Raw genomic sequence first — 22,962 nt, forward strand, 5'->3', positions numbered from 1 at the left:
CCATTCCAACATAGCGGTGTGCACTCCACAGCTGGGGCCGCACCAAAGAGTAGCCCTTGGGATTGGGCAGCAGGGGAGGCCACTGCCAGAGACCTGTCAAGATGGGCTCAGTAGTGCACCCCAAACAGTGTGTCCATGTCCTGATTCCCAGAACCTGTGGATATGACTTCATTTGGAAAAAGGGCCTTTGCATTTTGATTTAATTAAGATCTCAAGATGAGATCATCCTGGCTTACCAGGGTAGGTCCTAAGTCCAATGACAAGTGTCCTGCAAGAGACCAAAGAGGAGAGATACAGACAGAGGAGAAGCCAAGTGGAGATGGAGGCAGAGAAGGAAGGGATGCAGCCACAACCCAAGGGATGCCTGAAGCTACTGGAAGCTGGGAGAGGCCAGATGGAGCCACCCCCAGAGCTTCTGGTGCAAGCACAGCCCTGGATACTTTGATCTCAGACGTCTGGCTCCAAATGGGAGAAAATAAGTTTTGATTGTTTTAAGCTACCCAATAATGCCAATTTGTTACGGTGGTCACAGGATGCAGCGCGCTCACCATCCCACCATGGTGTGGATGTAATGGGAGTGGCTCCATCTCCCTGGGCTTCCTCTGACTCCTCTGGTCAGCCTGGAGGTGCAGCTGCTCCTCACAGCCCCATCAAGGCTCACACTTGGCCTCTGGCTGCACTGGATACCCCCAAAGTCAGACACAGAGACGTCTCCCCTTGATAACTCAGAGGAGATGCACCAGTTCCTCAAAAACCACAAACACCCATACTCACCTAAAATGTAGTAGGGACTAAATAGTCCCATAACTATCAAAGACATTGAATTTTTAGTTAAAAATATGGGAGAAATGCCCAGGTCCAGGTGGTTTTACTGGTGATGTCTACCAAACATTTAAAGAAGAAATAACATCAATTCTACCCAACCACTTCCAGAAAGGAGAGGAAGCACAGTCCCCATCCCACTGTATCAGGACAGCATTACCGAGACCAAAACCAGGAAAAGACCGCACAAAAAACCTACATCCCTCATGAACACAGATGGAAGAGACCTCACAGAACATGAGCAAATGAATCAGCAACATATACAAAGAATTATACGCCACGACCAAGTGGGCTTCACCCAGGAATGTGAGGCTCGTTCAGACTTTCAAAGCCAATTCAAAGGCTAAATAAGAAAAACCATATGATCATCTCTCTCTCCCTCCCCTTCCTTTCCCTCTCAAAATCAATGAAAATATATCCTCAGATGAGGGTTTTTTTAAAAGAAAATTGAGAGAGAAACAAGATGGCGGCATAGGTCACAGCTGCGCCCGCCGCCTCCCGCAACCACATCAAAATTACAACTAAAATACAGAACCACCAGCACGCAGAGCTCCTGAGATCCGGCTGAACAGAAGCCCCACAACCAGGGAGCTGAAGAAGCATCGAGACCGGGAGGAGGGGCGGAGACGCAGGCGGATCGGGGCTGAATCAGAGAATAGGCCTCGGGCCCACACCCGGTGCCTCTGGTTAAGCCGGGAGGGAATCTCGGCGGTGGGGGTTTCCCGGAGGAGCGAGGGTCCCAGCCCCTAGCCCAGGGCTCCAGGGCCCGGAAGAGACGTCCCCACAACTCAGGGCTGTGAAACCCGCGGGGACTGTCCCTGAGGGTCCCAGAGGCTGCGGGAGCCCCAGCAGCTCCTCTTAAAGGGCCCGGCAGGGACTCACTCGGACGCTCCCTCTGAGCCCAGCGCCGGGCAGCAGCCTGAAAGGACCTGGGACACTCGGGGGGGAACTAACCTGCCTGAGATCTGGGCGAGAGGTGGAGGGGCGGCTTCCTCCCAGGCAGAAGGGCTGGCGGAGGCCATGGCTCTTTTGGCGAGTCCTCCCCGCACACACCCAGCAGGCAGGCGCCATATTTGAATCGCCAGCACCTGACTCACGCCTTTGGCCCCGCCCCGTGATTCCTGGAGGCCCCGCCCCTCCCCACCTGCAGCTCATCCAGGCCACTTCCAGGGGCTTTTCTGTGCAAGTAGCCGCTCAAGCCTCATGCTTAGGACTTTCCTAAAATCTCTCAAACAAGCAGCAGCTGCCCCATACGGCTTGATAAGTGGCCCCAGGCCTGGCACTAGCTGCAGCCTGCATTGGCTCATAGCTTGGCCTCTCCTGGACAACCCCAAGCCCAGCACAAGCAGCAGCCAACTATGGTTTGCTTTGTAGCTCATGCTGGGTGGCCCTGGGCAAGGCACGGGCACAGGCTGACTCTGCACCTCCTGGGAGGCCCCAGAGACAGTGCACCTGGTGGTCAGACTCTACCACGCTGGATTACAACCCTACCACATCCACCACTGACACTCAAGGGGTGCACTTGGTGAACACCAAAACTCCACAAAGTAAATCCTGCTCCATAGGGGTGTCTCCAGCACAGCAGCTCTTTGGCTGTAGTTGCAGCTGGTCCTCACAGCCAGTTGGCCAGGGGGTCAATTCCTCCCAGCAACGACAACAGCAACCAAGGCTCAACTACAACAGGACAGTGCACACAGCCCACACAGGGGAGCACCTAGAAGGCCCAGCTCAGGTGACTGGGGAAGCTGAGCCACTGGACCCTACAGGACACCTACTACACAAAGCCACTCTACAAATTCCAGGAGACATAGCAGGTCTACCTAATACATAGATACAAACACCTGGAAGCAGCCAAAATGCAGAGGCAAAGAAACATGTCACAAAGGAAAGAACAGAAGAAATCTCTAGAAGAGGAACTAAATGAAATAGATCCAAGCAAGCTAACAGATACAGAGTTCAGAATTTTGGTTATAAGGATGTTTAAGCAGATGGGTAGGGAAATAACTGAGAAAATCAATAACATAATAAAGTACCAATTTGAAATGAAGGCTACAGGAACTGAAATGAAGAATAATTTACAGGAATCAACAGTAGAGTAGAGGACACTGAGAATCAGATCAGCAATTTGGAACATGAGGAAACAAAAAACACCCAACCAGAAGAGCAAAAAAAGAAAAGAATCCAGAAATATGAAGATAGCATAAGGAGCCTCTGGAACAACTTCAAGAGGCCCAACATGCTTATTATTGGGGTGCCAGAAGGGGAAGAAAGAGACCAAGAAATTGAAAACCTATTTGAAAAAATAATTACAGAAAAACTTCCCCTACCTGGGGAAAGAAATAGACTTACAAGTCTAGGAAGCACAGAGGGTCTCAAACAAGAGCAACCCAAAGAGGCCCACAGCAAGACACATCATAATTAAAATGCCAAAGGTTAAAGACAAAGAGAGAATCTTAAAAGCAGCAAGAGAAAAGCAATTAGTTACCTACAAGGGAGCACCCATACGACTGTCAGCTGATTTCTCAACAGAAACTTTGCAGGCCAGAAGGGAGTGGCAAGAAATATTCAAAGTGATGAAAAACATGGAACTACAACGAAGATTGCTCTACCCAGCAAAGCTATCATTTAGAATTGAAGGTCAGATAAAGAGCTTCACAGGTAAGAAAAAGCTAAAGGAATTCGTCACCACCAGACCAGCACTACAGAAAAAGTTGAAGGGTCTTCTTTTAGAAGAAGCTAATGAACAAAAGAATCTGATGAACTAAATAGATCCAGAGACATTGATGCATGCAATAGACGATCATATTTCAGAGGGAAGAGGGATGGGAAGAGATGGAGAGTGGGAAGAGATTAACCAAAGAAGTTATATGCATATATGCATAACTCATGGACACAGTTAATAATGGGGTGAAGGCCTGGGGATGGGGTGGGAGTGAAGTGGAGGGGGTCAGTTGGGGGGGGAATGGGACACCTGTAATACTCTCAACAATAAAGATATATTTTTTAAAAAAAGAATATTATTGACTATATTCCCTATGCTGTACTTTACATCCATGACTATTCTGTAACAACCAATTTGTACTTCTTATCCCTTCACCTTTTTCACCCACCCCCCCAACCCCCCTCCCATCTGGCAACCATTGAAATATTCTCTGTATCTATGAGTCTGTTTCTGTTTCACTTGTTCATTTATTTTGTTTTTTAGATTCAACTGTTGATAGATATGCATTTATTGCTATTTTACTGTTCATATTTTTGGTCTTTTTTTCTTCTTCTTAAAGAAGACCATTTAACATTTCATACAATATTGGTTTGGTGGTGATGAACTCCTTCAGCTTTTTCTTGTCTCATAAGCTCTTTATCTGACCTTCCATTCTAAATGATAGCTTTGCTGAGTAGAGTCATCTTGGTTATAGGTCCTTACTTTTCATCAATTTGAATATTTCTTGCCAGTTCCTTCTGACCTGCAAGGTTTCTGTTGAGAAATCAGTTGACAGTATTATGGGAGCTCCCTTGTAGGTAACTAGACTTTTCTCTTGCTGCTTTTAAGATTCTCTCTTCATCTGTGACCTTTTGTATTTTAATTATGATGTGTCTTGCTGTTGGCCTCTTTGGGTTCGTCTTATTTGGAACTCTCTGAGCTTCCTGGACTTGTATGTCTATTTTCTTCACCAGGCTAGGGAAGTTTTTTGTCTTTTTTTTTTTTTCTCAAATAGGCTTTCAATTTCTTGCTCTCTCTCTTCTCCTTCTGGCACTCCCATAATGCAAATGTTGGTGGGCTTGAAGTTGTTCCAGAGGCTCCTCATACTATCTTCAGTTTTTTGGATTTTTTTTCTTTTTGCTGTTCTGATTGGGTGTTTGGGAATTTTTTGCTTTCTTATCTTCCAAATCACTGATTTGATTCCTGGCTTCATCTACTCTACTGTTGATTTCCTGTAAATTATTTTTCATTTCAGTTAGTGTATCATTCATTTCTGACTGGTCCTTTCTTTATGCTAAGTTCATTGAGGATCCTTATAACCAGTGTTTTGAGCACTGAATCTAGTAAACTTCTTGTCTCCAATTTGTTTTGTTCTTTTTCTAGAGTTTTGTTCTGTTTTTTCATTTAGGACATTTTTTTTTTTTTTTTTTTTTGTCTCCTCATTTTGGCAGCCTCCCTGTGTTTGTTTCTATGTATTAGGTAGAGCTGCTATGTCTCCCAGGCTTGGTAGAGTGGCCTAATGTAGTAAGTGTCCTGCAGGGTCTAGTGGCACAGCCTCTCCCTTCACCAAAACTGGGCACTCCAGGTGCACCCCCTGTGCAGGCTGTGTACTCCCTACTCTTATAGTTGAGCCTTGGTTTCTGTTGGTACATCAATGGGAGGGATTTACTCTCAGGCCAATCAGTTTCAAGGACTGGCTGTGACCACCGACCACTGTGGAAGATTAGCTATGCAGGGGCCCACCCCATTCTGGTGCCCACTGAGTCCACCTCTTTAGTGTGTTGCTTGTGGAGGTGGTTGGGTGGTGGTACTTCAACGTGATCTGAAGCTGTCCACTGGATGCACTGGCTTTGGGCCCTCCCGGGAAGTGCAGGCTAAGGTGAGCCATTGCCTATGTTCTGCCTGGGGCCACCCAGCATGAGCTACAAAGTGATCTGCAGAAGGCTGCTACTTGTGCTAGGCTTGGAGTTGCCCAGGCAAGGGCAAGCTGTGAACCAAGGCCAGCTGCTGTTAGTGCTGGGCCTGGGGCCACTTAGCAAGAGGTACGGGGCCCACTGAGGCCAGACGCTGCTTGTTTGAGAGATTTTAGGAAAATCTGAAGTGTGAGCCGAGACAGGCCATTCATAATGGAAAAGCCATGGGAAATAGCCTGGGTAGGCCCAAAAACTTGGTGGGGAAGGGTCTCAGAATCACCAGGGCACATAGTGTTAGCCAGGTTGATGGAGACTCAGATATGGTACCCACCTGTGGGCTCTGTGGGGGAAGAGTTCATCAAAAGAACAATGGCTTCTGCCAGCACTGCTGTCTGAGAGAAAGCTGCCCACTCCCCACCCCCTACCCCGAGCCCTTGCCTTGATGCCAGGCAATTCAGTTCCTCCCCATTTATCTCTTGTACCTTCAAGCTGCTGCCCCATCACTGGAGCTCAGACGGAGTGAGTCTGGCTAAATCCCTGCATGGGCCCTTTAAGGGGAACTGCCTAGGACTCCAGCAGCCCTCTGTACCCCTCAGCCTCAATTCCCACTGGTTCTTACATCCAGGAGTTACGGGGACTTCCCTTCCTGGCACAAGAACCCTGGGATGGGGTGACTGGTGTGGGGCTGGGACCCCTTACCCCTTAGGGGGGACCTCTGCAGCCAAGATATCCCTCCCAATTTTTATCTGCCATATGTGGGTGTGGGAACAGCCTCTTCCATGTCACCACCACCCCTACCAATCTCAATGTGGCTTCTTCTTGAATTCCCTTGTTGTAGGTCTTCCATTCAGCCAGACTTTGGGGGTTCTGACTGGTGGTTGTTCTGTATTTTAGTTGTAATTTTAATGTGATTGTGGAAGGATTCAAGTATCACACTTACCTTTACCTACCCCGCCATCCTGACCAGAAGTCTGTACTGATCAATTTTTTATATGAAACTACACTGCTGAATCCCTGGGATAACAACTTATTAAATAATAGTGTGCATATTTATAAATTCACATTTCTGAATTATAAATAGTTATAAATATAAAAAATCAGGTTATTAAGAATGGCATTCTGACTCAGAAAGAGAAACTAAAAAACAATACCATTTACCATTGCAAAAAATAAGATACCTAGGAATAAACTTAACCTTGGATGTAAAAGACCTGTACTCAGAAAACTACAGGACACTGAAAAAAGAAATAGAGGAAGATTTAAACAAGTGGGAAAATATGCCATGTTCATGGATTAGAAGAATTAATATCATTAAAATGTCCATACTACCCAAAGCAATTTATAAATTCAATGCAATTCCTATTAAAATACCAATAGCATATTTCACAGAGCTAGAACAAATATTCCAAAAATTTATATGGAACCAAAAAAGGCCCTGAATAGCTGCAGCCATCTTGAGAAAGAAGAACAGAGTGGGAAGGATCACTTTACCGGATATCAAACTGTACTACAAAGCCATTGTAATCAAAACAGCCTGGTATTGGTACAATACCAGACATATAGATCAATGGAACAGAACAGAGACCCCAGAAATGGACCCAAGCCATTACGGTCAGTTAATATTTGACAAAGGAGGCAAGTGCATACAATGGAGTAAAGACAGTCTCTTCAAAAAGTGGCGCTGGGAAAATTGGGAAAATGCAACAACAAAAAATGAAACTAGACCACCAACTTTCACCATACACAAAAATAAATTCAAAATGGATAAAAGACTTAAATGTAAGTTGTGAAACTATAAAAATCCTGGAAGAAAACATAGACAGTAAAGTCACAGACATCTCACCTAGTGGAATTTTCACTGATACATCTCCTAGGGCAAGAGAAATAAAAGAAAAAAATAAACATATGGGACTACACCAAACTAAAAAGCTTCTGCACAGCAAAAGAAAACAGCCTCAAAATATGAAGGAACCCCACGGTCTGGGAAAACATATTTGCCAAGGATGTATCTGATAAGGGGCTAATCTCCAAAGTGTACAAAGAACTCATAGCACTCAGCAAGAGGAAGACAAACAACCCAATTAAGAAATGGGCAAAGGACTTGAACAGACACTTCTCCAAAGAGGACATACGGATGGCCAAGAGACACACAAGAAAATGCTCAACGTCGTTAACCATCAGAGATGCAAATTAAAACCACAATGAGGTATCACTTCACACTTGCCAGAATGGCTGCCATCAACAAGTCAACAAACGACACGTGCTGGCAAGGGTGTGGAGAAAGGGGAGCCCTAGTTCATTGCTCATGGGAATGCAGACTGGGGCAGCCACTATGAAAACAGTATGGAGGGTCCTCAAATATTAAAAGTGGAGCTGCCTTTTGACCCAGTGATCCCACTTCTAGGAATATACCCTAAGAATCCTGAAACATTCATCAGAAAGAACATATGCACCCCTATGTTCACAGCAACACAATTTACAATAGCTAAGATCTGCAAACAGCCCAAGTGCCCATCAGTAGATGAGTGGATAAAAAGCTGTGGGACAGACATATACACCATGGAATACTACACAGCTGTAAAAAAGCTGTGGGACAGTATGGATGGACCTGGAGAATATTATGCTAAGTGAAATAAGCCAGGCAGAGAAAGACAAACATTACATGATCTCACTTATATGTGGAATCTAAAGAACTTAATAAGCTGATGAACAGAAACGATTCAGTGACATGGAAGCATGGATCAGACTGACGAATGTGAGAGGGAGGGAGGAGGGCGGGTGGGTGGAGGGAGAGAGAGTAACCAAAGAACTTATATGCGTATATATACAACCCAAGGACATGGACATTGGTGGGGAGAGGGACTGGGGAGGGCGGTGGGGAGGGGTGGAACTGGTCAATGGGGAGAAAAGGGCATATCTGTAATATTTTGAACAAAAATTTTAAAAAATAAAAAGAATGGCATTCTGATTTTCTAAATCTTTGCTTACTTTCCTCTGCCTGTTCTCTCAGCTCTTAGAGGGGGCGTTCAAGTCCAAGGACATTCCCACTCTGCTGTCCATCTCACCTCGTGCCCATGGTAACCTGCCGGGGGGGGGAGGGGGGGACAGGCAAAGGAGCCAGCACCCCCAGCTGCATCATCCTGTCAGATTCCTAAGGCACCGCAGGCAGCACAGGCGGTGTCTCCCCTTCTGGGGTGTCGCTCCGAGAAAGCCAGGAACATACAAATGGAGCCATCTCGCCCTCGGCCTTGCTTTGAATATATTTATTCATTTCCTTATTTCCAGTGTTTTCCTAATTTTTATTTTTAATTATCAAGGCAGTATGTGCTATCGTGGAGAAGTTGGAAAGCCCAGGAAGTGGAGAGGAATTGCATCTGAGCCTGGCACCAGAGCAACAGATATTCAGAGAAAGAGTGGCAGGCATTCGTTTCAAGTTTGGGGGGCAGCCCACACCATCTTCGGGAGGACCAGCTCGGCCCTGGCCCTCGGGATAAACGGAACCACGGGGTCCGGGTGTAGAGAGCGCTGCCGGCCCCGCACACCTACCCCGGCGGGGCCACGGCTGCATCTGCCAGGGAAAGTTGGCTTTCCACTGAGAAAAGACAAAGGTGAAAACAAAAGGCGCACAGGTGCAAGTCTTCCTCCGGCATCTCCTGGTCTGCTTCACACGCGGAGGGAAGGAAGCGGCCTCGCTCCTGGCTGTTTTCTGACTGTGACGCAAATATCCTCTCCTGGATGACATCGTCCCAAATGGACGTGGGAGGAGCACTTTGCAGCAAGGACTTTGCTGAGCCCTCTCCCGGCCCTTTTGCTCCTGGCAACACGGATGCACGTCTGTGACCTCTGTCCTGTCAGGACACCTCCAAAACCGGAAGGTGACCAGTGCCAGTGTGTGGTCACCACTGGAAGGAGGCAGTTGATCGCTCCCTGGGGGTGTAGACTAATGAAGGTTGGGGCCCCACAGGCACCCCAGGGGTGAATCCATGCTCCACCTGGGGTCCTCTGGCAACCAAGTCAGGGCCCCCAACTCAGCTCCTACAGATGCCCGGAGTCTGCAACAGCGACTTTCTGGACAGAAGGTCATGTCCCCAGCCCCCACTCACAGCTAGGTTCTGAACCCAGCCTCCCAGACGGACTGACTGAGCTGGGGGAGTGGCCGGCCCAAGCCCCCAGACAGCTCCCCTCCCGCCAGGCACGCCAGCTGCCAGGTGACCCCTCCACATCACATCCAAATGCCCGATGCCCCAGTTCCCCCAGCTCCTGCCTCACCCCACAACTATCTCCAGTAGTTGCCACAGACCCCACTCCAAAGCACATCCCCAACCTCAGCTTCAGCTGCCCCACCGGCCCCCAAGGTCTCCAGGGCCATTTAGAGGATGGCCGACCTCGTCCTCCCACCTCCACGTGGCACCCTGAAAACACTGCCCTCATTCCCCCTCGGGCCTCTTCCCGCAGCTCCCCGCTCACCCTGACCCTGCCCGTGGAGCCCGACTCACCACGTCAGCTTCTGGTGAGACCCTCCCTGCGCCCGTCAGCACAGAGCCCCTTGAACTCACACGTGTGTTCGCCGGTTTCTCCTCCATTCAGGAGACTGAAGCACATCAGGGAACTTCAGGGTCCGCCACTTGGAAACAAATGGCTGCAGAAACCCACGGGAGCGCGCACAGCCAGGTGTGAGACAAGCCAGCAACCTCGGGACTGTGCAGGTGTCCCCTGTGCGCACCTCTCACCTCCAGCGACTGGGGGTCGCTGCAGCCAGGACTGTGCCAACCCCACCTGGGCAGCACCTGGCGCAGGCGCAGGTTGGGGTGGGGGGGGGACAGGCTGAGAGGGGGTCAGCAGGTGAGGAGTGGGTACGGAATGGGTTTCCAGAGAAGGGAGGATGAGCCCCTACTAATTGCAGCCCAGGCCCTGCCCAACCTGCGGGCTGCAGCGCCCCCTGGTGCCCACCCAGCTCAGGGCCACCCCGAGCCCTAAACCAACCCTGCTCGGAGCTGGGGGGACCCAGCTGCAAGCCATGTCCTCCTTCCTGGCACGTCTACCCCACACACCCACTAGCCCCACACACCACACACACACGGCTGGCCACAGTCCCCTGCCCCAGCCCTGCCTGCTCCCAGCAAAACCTCTCCCTATAGGAGGAAAACAGTACGCCATGAACATGGGATTTACTCCGAGATTCCAAGGCTGCTTCACTGTTAGGAAATCCATCCATAAAGTGACCATATGGACCAATCGAGGGAGAAGAACCATATGGTTCTCTCCATCGGTGCAGGGAAAGCCTTTGACAAAAATCTACTGTCGATTTCTTATAAAATTATAAACAGTACGGAAAATAGGAATTGATAGATATTGTCTTAATAAAATGCATATGCCTTTTCCTAAACCCATCACCTCGCTGAATTAGGAAATGCTGGTGCCATCTCCCCTAAGATCGAAACTAAGGCAAGGCCACCCCTCGCTGCGCTGGAGCCATCAGCCACCGCATCAGACAAGAGCACCCTGTTAGGGGCACAGGACGAAAAGAAGCGCAACCGTCTCCACCTGCAGAGGCTTCGGCGCTGTCCCGGGAACTGCTGGAAAAATGCCGCCCTGTTCAACCTGCGACGACAGAAACATTCCAGAGCCTCCACGTCCAGTGAGGCCCCAGCCACATGCGGCTGCCGAGCATTAAAAATGGGGCTAATGTGCTTTTCCCATCGGCCATCTGCGGTGGAATCCCCACCAAGATGCAGACTTTCATGAAAACCCTCGCGGGGAAGACCATCACCCTCCAGGGTGAACCCCGGGATACAACCAAAAACGTAAAGGCCAAGATCCAGGACAAGGGAGGAATTCCTCCTGGTCAGCAGGGACTGACCTTAGCTGGCAAGCGACAGGAAGACAGACGCCCTTTGTCCGACTACAACGCTCAAAAGGAGCCCACTCGCCTGGCCGGGCGTGGCTCGGCGGTTGAGCATCGACCTAGGATCCAGGCAATCGGGGTTCGAATCCCGGTCCAGGCACATGCCCGGGTTGCGGGCTCGATCCCCAGTCGGGGGCGTGCAGGAGGCAGCCGATCAATGACTCTCTCATCACTGATGTTTTTTCTCTCTCTGTCCCTCTCTTTTCCTCTCTCTGAAGTCAATGAAGATATATTTTTAAAAAAAAAAAAAAAGGAGCCCACTCTTCATTTTGCCCTGAGACCTCGTGGAGGCGCTAAGGGAAGGAGGGAGCCTCACGCCACTCCCAGGAAGGGGAGCGAAAGGGAAAGGTCAGGCTGCTGTCCCGAGACACACACTGCGGGCGGGTGACGCTGGCAGAAGCCGCCTTTGCTGGGGTCTCTATGGCCAGCCGCTATGACGGACATTATTGTGGCGAACGCTGCCTGACTTGTTGCTTCAACAAACCAGCAGACAAGTAACTGTGTATGGGTTAATTAAAGACATGAGCTAACTAGCTAAATAACAATTTTTTTAATGGGGCTAATGGGACTGAGGGACCCAGTGTTCGGGCCCACGTCCTTCTGTTTTACGTACAGAGCCATTAAGAGCCACACGTGACCGCCTTCCGGGACAGCAAGCGCGACCCTAGAGGATCCCGAGGGGAAAGGGGACCGAATGAACACGCGGAAATCAGGAGCCTTGATGCCCACACAAAATACAAGCAGCGGGGGGATGGGACGGTAGGGAAACCGCCGCCAACAACGGAAGCCAGGAAAATAAAACACTTAGGAACACAGCTGACAGGAAGGGGCAAAAGTCATAATCGGGACAAGCAGGGCAGTTGGAAGATGGGTCGGTCGCAGGTTAGAGACCATCTAGCACTGAATCGATGCGGGAGTCCGGGTTTGGCCCCACCTGGGCTGCAGGAGGACGCCCTGCTTTGAGGAGACACGCCCTGAAATATTTAGGGGCAGGAGCACCGCCCTGCAACTTGGCCTCCGTAAAGGACACAGCGAACATGCCACATGTTAACATGTGGGAGATGTGGGGAAAGGAGGTCGGGTGTTCCTTGTAATCTTTTTTTGCAACTTTTCTCTAGACGTGAGATTTCAAAATAAAAGGTTCAAGAATTGAATTACAGGTGCCTGCGTCCTGTGCGCTGGCACTTTCCTCCCAGGAGCTCAGGTTATGCTGGCGCCTGTGAGTGTGGCTTTCACAGGGATAGTCTCTGCCTCCAGCCTTTGCTTCCAGTCCTTCCAAAGGTCGACCCACAGCTAAACTACCTGCTTGCATGCGGTGGCTTCTTGGGGTGCATCCGCAATGAGAGCTGGGCAGGCCCCGATGTGCTGATTGTCGAATCCCTACATGTGGTCGGGTGAAGAACACAGAAGGTGCAGAGAGCGGACATGTGTGCACAGGGCCCCTGCGCACATACACACTGAACATCCCAGGACCCCGAGCAATGTGAAGGTGGGCACCCCTCGGGAAGGACTGGAAGCATTAGGTGGGGAAAACTCATGCTTCAGAGCACATCCCTAAAAACTAATTTTAAAAACATAAATGGCTTTTGACACTGTCAAAAATAAGATGATATACAGCCGGGACCCTGTTGTGCATTGAAATGTGTCCCCAGAATCCCTTCCCTCAGCCCGAGCCCCCTCCTTTCCCCTTCAAGAAGTCGGCTCCTGGGCGCGCTAACCCACTCTCCGCTCCCCTAAGACCATGCACCAGCCCAGCCTGGGCCCCTGCCTTCGCTGCTACCAGGCTCCACCCCGGGACCAGCTTTCTCCACCGGCTCAGCCATTCCCAGCCTGAGGCCCCACTCCACGACTCCCACTCCCCCACCTTCTCCACTCTTCTGGTCTCCCCCGCCTGCGCGCACACCCTCCCTCCCACCGGGCTGCTGCCCCGAGCTCCCCCACTTCCTCTCCCTCGGGTCCAGGCCCTTGGCTCACCACGGGTGGTTCTCCCTCCAGGAAAGGGGGAGGAAGGACCAGGGCCTGAATTGCATAGTGGCTGCCTGGATGGGCTTAGGAGCCTATTTGAGGGACCTTCCTGCCCCTATCTTGGGGCTTTGCTATCTTTCCAAGCCCCTGTGACTGTCTGCCCTTTCCCTGCCACTTCGTTCAGGAGATCCAAGTGTGGAGGATCACCTGGCTGTCATGGATGACAGACTGAGACAAGAGCTTCCCAACCCCTTCCTTCACTCCCATGACTACACTCTCTACTCGTCGGGTGTGGAATTCATCAATGAGATCCTGAACGTACCAAGACATGGTATATTCTGTCACTAACCTTCTGCCACTTCCTGGCCTGGAACTATTTTGCACAATTTCGGTTGGAGGTTCTACAGTTGACCTGTTTAAAAAAAAGAAAGAGGAAGAAAGAGAGAAAAAGAGAAAGAAAGTCCCCAGAAAGATATGTGGAAGTCCTAATGCCCAGTGTCTCAAAGTGTGACCTTGCTTGGGAACAGGGTCATTTCATTGCAGGTTTAATTAGTTAAAATAAGATCATCTTGGAGCAGGGTGGGCCCTGAATCTAATGACTGGTGTCCTCATAAGAGGAGACACAGAAGAGACAGCTGTGTGACCACGGAGGCAGAGAGGGGGCGATGAAGCCACGAGCCCTGGAGCACAAGGGTTGCTGGCACCACCATTAGCTGGAAGAGGCAGGAGGGAGCCTCCCTGCAGGTTTCAGAGAGTGCAGCCCTAACACCTTGGTTTGGGACTTCTGGCCTCCAGGCAGTGAGGGATATATGGTTCTTTGTTGGAGTGGCCCCAGAAAGTAACACTGACCCTATAAACGAGCACAATGCCTGAGTCCCAAGTGGGCACAAAGGACTGGGTATAGCCAGTGGGAACACACCTCCTTCCTTGCCCCCTCAACCAGATGTTGAATCTGTCCAACGCCCAGCAGTTCAGAACCACCTCTGCTTGTAGATTCTCTCAAATGCAGATTCTCTCAAATGCTAATTGGGATGCACAGGAGGCTCCAAAAAGGAAATGGAATAATAAGAGGGCAGCAAAGCCTGTGCCTGAAAGGAGATGGGAGAGGAAAAGAGCCTGGGAGGGAGACAGGAAGCTCAAAGGCATGCAGACTGACAGAGGGCCTGCCACCTACAGTGACCTGCCTGTGTGGCTAATGCGACTGAAGAATACCCACAGAGGGGCAAACCAGAGGGGTGTCCAGCGAGCACAGCTAAGAGAATGGCCTGGTGTGAGGACAGCCAGCACAGACGCCAGAAGCATCTCCACTGTGTCAGCCTGAGGGTCCCGCAGAGGGTGTTGAATGACCTTCTGACCTGACGGGTGTGGAGGAAACAGTCAGGGCTTCAGCGGCAGGTGCAGAGCAACATGCCCCCGGCAAACATGGCCTCCACCTGATTCCACAAACACAGGCATCCTATGTAACCATGTGCATGCGTGAGCATACACACACCAACTTTGAGGGCTTGCCATGCACTGTGTTATGCCTTTACATAAATGACCCTATTCCAGTAAGGCAGGAATGTTATTATCCCAATTCCCAAAGGAAGAAACTGAGGCACAGCAATGTAACTTTGCACAGAAGTTGGTGGTGGTGCCAAGGTCCCCATTGGGAGGCCACACTTCCATCCCCCTGGATCCCTTCTGCCTTCTGATTCACTCTGAGCAGACGCCGGGGGGCAGAGCAGCTCTGCCCCTTCTTGAATACACAATCCTGAAGCCACCAGAGGGATAAACAAGGCAGGTGTCTCACTAGTGATAGAGGCGTCATGTGAGCAGAGCTGGAAATAGAAGACAGAGAGCAAGAAATTGAAAACCTATTGGAAAAAATAATGACAGAAAACTTCCCCTACCTGGGGAAAGAAATCGACTTTCAAGTCCAGGAAGCACAGAGAGTCCCAAACAAGAGGAACCCAAAGAGGCCCACACCCAGACACATCGTAATTAAAATGCCAAAGGTGAAAGACAAAGAGAGAATCTTAAAAACAGCAAAAGAAAAGCCTAGTTACCTACGAGGGAGCTCCCAAAAGACTCAGCTGATTTCTCAACAGAAACCTTGTAGGCCAGAAGGGAGTGGCAAGAAATATTCAAAGTGATGAAAAACATGGAACTACAACCAAGATTGCTCTACCCAGCAAAGCTATCATTTAGAATAGAAGGTCAGATAAAGAGCTTCACAGACAAGAAAAAGCTAAAGGAGTTCATCACCACCACACCAGCACTACATGAAATGTTGAAGGGTCTTCTTTAAGAAGAAGCTAATGAACAAAATACTCTGACAAACTAAATAGATCCAGGGACATGGACGCAGGCAACAGACATTGGTCATATCTCAGAGGGAAGAGGGAAGGAGGCAGGAGTGGGAAGAGATTAACCAAAGGAGTTATATGCATATATGCATAACCCATGGACACAGACTGAAGAGCTGGCAGAGGTCATTGCTCCTTTGGCGAGCCCTCCTCCCACAGAGCTGGACAGCAGACGCCTTCTCTGAATCTTCATCAACCTGACTCACACCTTTCACCCCACCCTGGTGATTCCGGGAAACCCCACCCCTTCCTACCTGCAAGCTCAACAAGCAATTTCCAGTGGCTTTTCTATGCAAGTGGCCTCTCTAGCCTCATGCTTAGGACTTTCCTAAAATCTCTCAAACAAGCAGCAGCTGGCCTCAGCTTGTCCCATACCTCAGAGGCAGCCTGCATTGGCTCATAGCTTGGCCTCTCCTGGACACCTCCAAGCCCAGCACAAGTAGCAACCATGTACAGATTGCTGTGTAGCTCATGCTGGGTGGCCCTGGGCAAGGCACAGACAGAGGCTGACTTTGCACCTCCCCAGAGGCCCCAGAGACTATGCACCTGGAGGTCAGACTCGACCACGCTGGATTACAACCCTACCACAGCCATGAGTGAGACACTCAAGGGGCGCACTTGGTGAACACCAAAGCTCCACTGAAGTAAATCCTGCTCCATAGGGGTGTCTCCAGCACAGCAGCTCTTTGGCTGTAGCTACAGCTGGTCCTCACAGCCGATTGGCCTGGGAGTCAGTTCCTCCCAATGATGCCAACAGCAACCAAGGCCCAACTACAACAGGACAGTGCACACAGCCCACACAGGGGAGCACCTAGAAGGCCCAGCTCAGGGGACTGGGGAGGCTGAGCCACTGGACCCTACAGGACACCTACTACACAAAGCCACTCTACAAATTCCAGGAGACATAGCAGCTCTACTTAATACATAGAAACAAACACCAGGAAGCAGCCAAAATATGGAGGCAAAGAAACATGTCACAAAGAAAAGAACAGAAATCTCCAGAAAAAAAAACTAAATGAAATGGAGCCAAGAAAGCTACTAGATACAGAGTTCAAAACAATGGTTATAAGGATGCTCAGGGATCTTAGTAAAACTATTAAGATCCCTTACCCTTTGAGACAGCATGGTGGGACCTGGAGAGTATTATGCTAAGCAAAATAAGCCAGTCAGAGAAAGGCAAATGTCATATGATCTTACTCATGTGTGGAATCTAACGAACAAAATAAACTGATGAACAAAATAGATCCAGAGACATAGCAGCTGCAACAGACTGACAGGTCTTAGGAAAGCAGAGATGGGGGAGGAGAGATTAACCTAAGAACTTATGTGTATAAATGCATAACCCATGGACACAGACAATAATGTGGTGAAGGCCTGGGGAGGAGGTGGGAGCAAGGGGGAGGGCGCCAATGGGGGGGGAAATGGGACACCTGTAATACTTTCAACAATAAAGATAAATTAAAAAAAAAAAAAAAAGCTGACTCTACGCAAGTCCATGTCTGTGGGAGATGGTCCAGAGGAAGCGGGCGAGGCTTACACAGTTGGCCTGTTCCTCCAGAGCCCACAGTGCATCCTGGACCTGCCCAAGGTCCCCACTTGGTGGGCCTGGGGAGCCCTGACCTGCCTCGGCTTCTCTCCTCCCCTGAAGGACCTACGGCACAGATTAACTTCTATGTTGACTTTACTTTGGTTTCTCCCAAGAGTTTAGTGACCCTCCCCTTGGTCTGGAGACTCGCCTCAGGGTCCAGTCAGGTGTCCTGATCCAGAGGAAGGACCCCAATGACTTTCTTGCTCAGGGCAAGAGCGTGGCTCTCACAGAAGCTTGTGCACAGAGACTCGGTGGTGGGAGGGCCAGGGCCAGGGCCAGGGCCAGGGCCAGGTCAGCGCAGCCAGGGCAAGTACCCTCTCCCGGAGGGAAGAAGACCACAGGGGCCAAGGTGGTGCCACCGGAGCAGTGCTTCTGGGCGGGGACCGTCAGCTCTCTCTCCTGGAGAACGCCCTCCGTCTCTCCCCTGCCACCAGACTTGGCCAAAGCGGCTCTTCTCATGGTGTTTTCTAGGAAGCTGTTTCTCCATACTCTAGCAGATTCTCCGTGGCATTGAACTGGACCCCAGGGGACACCATCACACTCGCTGCAGCCAGAGCAAGGACAAAGGCGCTGTCGTGCTTTCCTGGCCCGCGGTGCCACCAAAAGGACTGCACCCCAAACACCTGGCCGCCAGCACAGCCTGACCGCCTGGAGGACTGACCCTGCAGTGGCCCAGGTTGCAACTCCAGGAGCAAGGTGCTAGGCCCTAGGGCAGGGCAGGGAGGCCCAGCCCAGCTCCTCCTGAGGGACCGAGCCCCCAGCCCCAGGCTAAGCCTGTTGCCTGGCCCCACGCAGCTGCCTGGTGTGATGCAAACTCACTTCTCTTCTTTGTCTGTGTTTTCTCTGGAGCCCGACCCATGGGCTTTTCTGCATTCTCTTTGAGATAAAAATCAAAAACAAATCTTTAAAGGCCATCTCCAAAAACCACAGAATGGCTGGAATTAAATAAAAATAAAGCTTGTGGCTTTCCTCTCAGGAACTTCCTGCTTATCTGAAATGCGTTGAGTCAGCAGCAGCTTGGAGCCCAGGCCTCGGTTCCCGGGCCTCAGCCTCCAGATGGGGTCAGGCCTGAAGGCCACGGAGGGAGCAAAGCCGGACCACAGGCAGCAAAAAGGGCTCTTCCCGCCATAGATTCCTCCTAATCAAAGGTCCTCACATTGTCCCCCTCAGCCGAGACAAACGCACACCCACAGCGACACTCTGAGGACCCATTTCCAAAGCCAGGCCTGGGTGTTACTCCACGCCTGGGCCCGAAATCCTCCCCCTAACTTATATGGGGGCTCCAAGCCTTCCCCGCCTCCCCCCAACGCCGCACCGCGGCAGGAAAGGGAAGGCGTGAGCTGATGTCAACCGCAGCTCTCCTGATACACGTTTTCCCCGGACTCCAACCAATTCCCTAACTCTCTGGACACCAACTGGGTGTCCCGCTATTTAACTCAATTCTGACACTAATTGCCCTACATTAACCAGACGCCACAGGCTGAGGGCTCCGTCCCACAAGTCCACCCCCACTTCGGGCCCCAGTCACAAATGCAGGTTGTCACCTGTGCTTCTGACAGGCCAGCTACCGAACAGGGTTCCCATGACCCCCTCCTGGAGGCAAAAAGTGAGGCGTCCTCGAAGGGACTAGAGGGGAATCGTGGGAGAGGAGCCAGAGCCCGTCTTGAAGGAAATAGGAGCTCGTGCCCTACTCCTGAGCACCGACCTCAGAGACCTGAAGGCGGGTGTTCAGACAACACCTGAGGCCCACGCTCACAGCCCGAGACCCGCCAAAGGCGGAGGCGGCCCAGTGTCCATCAGCAGGTGAAGGGGTGACTGCAATGTGCTCGGCCGCACACTGGAGTGTTATTAAGCCATCAAAAGGATAACATAAAAAAAAACTAAAAAAAACCAACAGCACAAACCATTCCATTTAAACATAAGCAGACGACCTGAATAGACATTTTTCCAAAGGGGACATACGAATTACATATGAAAAGATGCTCAGCATCACTAATCATCGGGAAATGCAAATCGAGACCATAGTGAAGGGACTGCCTCCCGCCCCTGCCCCTGACTCCAACTCCTAAACCAGCTGCTTCGGGGGCTGCGGCAGGACCAGGGAGTGAGCACCCACAGCTTCCACTCACCTCAGTCGCCAAAGGGTGTGCAGCCTCATCAGTGCCCATGATCACAGGCTTTCAGATCTCTTCATCTCTCAGAAGAACCGGAGCTGGAGTAGTGAAATGGACATTCTTAGTGGAGCCCAGAACCATCTGGGGAGCCAGATAACCCTCTCTTTGCACCATAGGTAAAATTCCTTGTACGAAGAAAAAAAAAGACCACAATGAAGTATCACCTCACACCTGTCAGAATGGCTCCATCAATAAATCAACAAAGAAGTGCTGGCGAGGGTGTGGGGAAAGGGAACCCTCGTGCACTGCTGGGGGGAATGCACACGGGTGCGGCCACTATGGAAAACAGTATGGAGGTCCCTCAAAAAATTAAAAACAGGCCCAGCTGGGCATGGCTCAGCGGTTGAGCATCGACCTAGGATCCAGGAGATAGGGGTTCGATTCCCGGTCAGGGCACATGCCCGGGTTGCGGGCTGCAGCCGGTCAATGACTCTCTCATCATTGATGTTTCTATCTCTCTCTCTCCCTCTCCCTTCCTCTCTCTGAAATCAATAAAGATATATTTATAAATAAATAAATAAATAAATAAATAAATAAATAAAATTAAAAACAGAACTACATTATAAGCCAGGGATTCCACTTCTGGATATATATCCAAACAAAACAAAAATACTAATGCAATATATATGCACCCTTATGTTCTTTACAGCATCGCTAATAACAGCCAAGATATGGAAGCAACGTACATGCCCATCAACAGGGGAATGGACAGAGCAGATGTGACACACACAATGGAATATTACTCAGCAATAAACAAGAATGAAATCTTACCATTTGCAACAACACAGATGGGCCTCGAGGGTATCATGCTCAGTGAAATCAGTCAGACAGAGAAGGACAAACACCATATGGTTTTACTTACATGTGCACTCTAAAAACCGAAATGGAAACAGACACATAGGTATAGTGAGCAAGCTGATGTTTGCCAAAGGGGTGGGAGTGGGGGGTGGGAATAAAAAAAGTGGTGAAGCCCTGTCACCCGCTATAACACGGATGAACCCTGAGCACATGATGCCGAGAGAGAAGCCAGACACACAAGGCCACAGAGTGTGTGACTGCCTCCATTTATGCAAATTATCCAGAACAGGCAAATCTACGGGGACAGAAAGAGAAGAGTGGCCGCTGGGGGAGGGGGAGTGGGGACTGATGCTAATGGGTATGTAGTTTCTTTTTGGAATGAAAATATTCTGGAACCAGACAGTGGTGGTGTTGCATAACATTGTAAGTGTGCTAGATGCCACTGGATCGCTGAATTTAAAATGGTTAATTTTATGGTATGTGCATTCCATCTCAATTTTTAAAAAGAAAAGAACCTGGTAAAAATCAATTTGTTTTGAATCATGGAGAAGTGGCGGCAGAGAGAGCTGCGGGTAGGAAGCGGCTGCTGCGTCCCACGTCCTTTCTGCAGTCACCATGCCAGGAAGGAGGCTCTGCAGGGAAGATGAGCGTTGGCTCCACGGGCGTAACACTCTGCAGGCAGGATTCTCAGGACACATGACTGCCTCACACAATCAGGACAGGGGAGAGGTCCCCTTTCCCTGTGAGGCTGCGAGGCTGTCACTTCCCTGCCCCTCCTGGAGCTGCGAGGCCTCCGCCGGGAGGAGACCAGCCGGCCCTGACGGAGGGGGGTGAGTGGAGCCAGGGTCCCGTGAAGGCGCTTGAAGAAGAATGAAGGGCTCGGGGCAGGAGGCCTGGCCCAGGCTGCCCCTGTGTGTGCTTGTGTGTGGGCATCTGTGCACGTGTTCACATGCGTGCATGTCTGTGTGTATACATGCATGTGCATGTGTGTTCTGAGAAGGTAGGCTCGTACAAAGGAAATAGCACGTGAGCTACAGTCCTAATTTTAAGTTTTCTAGTAGCCACACACATTCAAAACGTGAAAGGAAACAGGTGAAAGTAATCTTAGTACATTTCCTTTAAACGGACATGTCTAAACATCACCGTCCACCACGTGAGGAACACACAATGTGTCAATTCGCTCATTTTCGGGCTGTTTTCTCATCAGGGGCGTGTTTTGCACTCACAGTGCCCTGGTCTGGACCAGCTGCATTTCCGGGGCTCAGTGACCGTGTGTGGCCGGTGGTACCACGTGGGCAGCCTCACTCCGGGAGGCAGCCCGTCACTGCGCCCTGCCCTGTGCCCAGCTCCTCTGACACGCCTGGCCCGGGGGGAGTGAATGGATAGCAAGCTGACCAATAACCGAACGAGTCAGCTCAGGGCCACCTCTGGCCCCGCCAGTGATGACAAGGTGAATGACAGAATAGCTGTCAGAATGGCCGTCGTGGCCCTTGCCAGGCATCCTCCCGGGGGTGACACCGTCTTCAAACCCTATGCGGCCCTCCCTGATGCACCATGAAGCCAGGGAAGACAGGGCACCTGGAAGTTCGGCTCCTTCCAGGTTACCCAAATCGCTGCATGTGGGAGCAGCCAACGTGGGCTCCCAGCAGATGCAGCAGATCCGCATGTGCCCCCCGGGAGGCTGCGGTGCTGACAGGCAGGAACGCCGTGATGCGCAAGCCCATCGAGGCACCTGGGCAACAAGCAGCTCTGAGGAAACCGCCACCTCATCTCCGGGGATGTGGGCTTCGTGTTCACCAAGCAGGAGCTCACTGAGACCGGGGGCATGCTGCTGGCCAAGGAGGTGCCAGCCCCCGCCCGTGCCGATGCCATTGCCCCGGGTGAGGCCACCGTGCGGGCCCAGAACACTGGTCCGGGGCCCAAGAAGACCTCCTCCTTCCGGGCCTTAGGCATCACCACTGCAGTGTCCGGGGCACCACTGAGATCCCGAGTGACGAGCAGCTGACTCAGAGTGGGGACAGAGGGGGGCAGGGAAGCCACATGCTGACCTCTCCTGTCCCCCTGGAGACAGAGGGGGGCAGGGAAGCCATATGCTGACCTCCCCCCCCCCTCGGGCTGCTCACCCCGCAGGTGTCTGACTCCTGCTGCGTCTACACCCAAGCGCTGACATCAGAGGGAACTGCATTCCCGCTCCCAGGAGGAAGTCCCCAAGGTTGCCAGCAGCCGTCTGCAGACGGGTTACCCAGCTGTTGCATCAGTGGCCCGTTCTGTCATCAGTGGACACAAGTGGGTCCCAGCTCTGTCCGTGGAGACCGATTACACTTCCCACTCGAAGAGGTCAGGCTCCTGGGCTGATCTGTCTGCACCCGTGGCTGCTGCTGTTGCTGCTGCACAGCCCCGGCCAAGGCTGAAGCAGAGGAGAGTCGGGGGAGTCGGACAAAGATCTGGGATTAGCTCCCTTTGAGTAATCACCAAAAAGCAACCAACTCCAGCTTTATTTGTGAAACAAGGAAATAAAAACATACTTCTCTTTAAAGTTTAAAAAAAGAAAGAATGGCCGTCAGGACCAGATGGCTCCAAGGTCTCATCCTGAGCCCAAGGGCAGCCAGGCAGACCGCCCATCACTTGCCGGGTTCCTCGGTCCAGGGAACCTCCACCTCTGGGGCTTCACTAGTGTCCCCTGCTCCCAAAAATGTCCAAGGTATTTGGGCAACGGCACCAAGAAACCAATGAAACTGCTCATTAAAC

At 51.0% G+C, this 22,962-nt stretch overlaps 2 pseudogenes; both read left to right on the forward strand.

Moving 5' to 3' along the window:
* The first annotated feature begins 13,082 nt into the window (after positions 1 to 13,082).
* Positions 13,083 to 14,108, forward strand: LOC107533345 (uncharacterized protein C6orf136 homolog pseudogene; annotated as a pseudogene).
* Positions 14,109 to 21,746: 7,638 nt separating this feature from the next.
* LOC107533346 (large ribosomal subunit protein uL10 pseudogene) lies at positions 21,747 to 22,311 on the forward strand (annotated as a pseudogene).
* The last annotated feature ends 651 nt before the right edge of the window (positions 22,312 to 22,962 follow it).

This window comes from Miniopterus natalensis, chromosome 3 (genome assembly GCF_054644295.1).
Source record: "Miniopterus natalensis isolate mMinNat1 chromosome 3, mMinNat1.hap1, whole genome shotgun sequence".
Lineage (NCBI taxonomy): Eukaryota > Metazoa > Chordata > Mammalia > Chiroptera > Miniopteridae > Miniopterus > Miniopterus natalensis.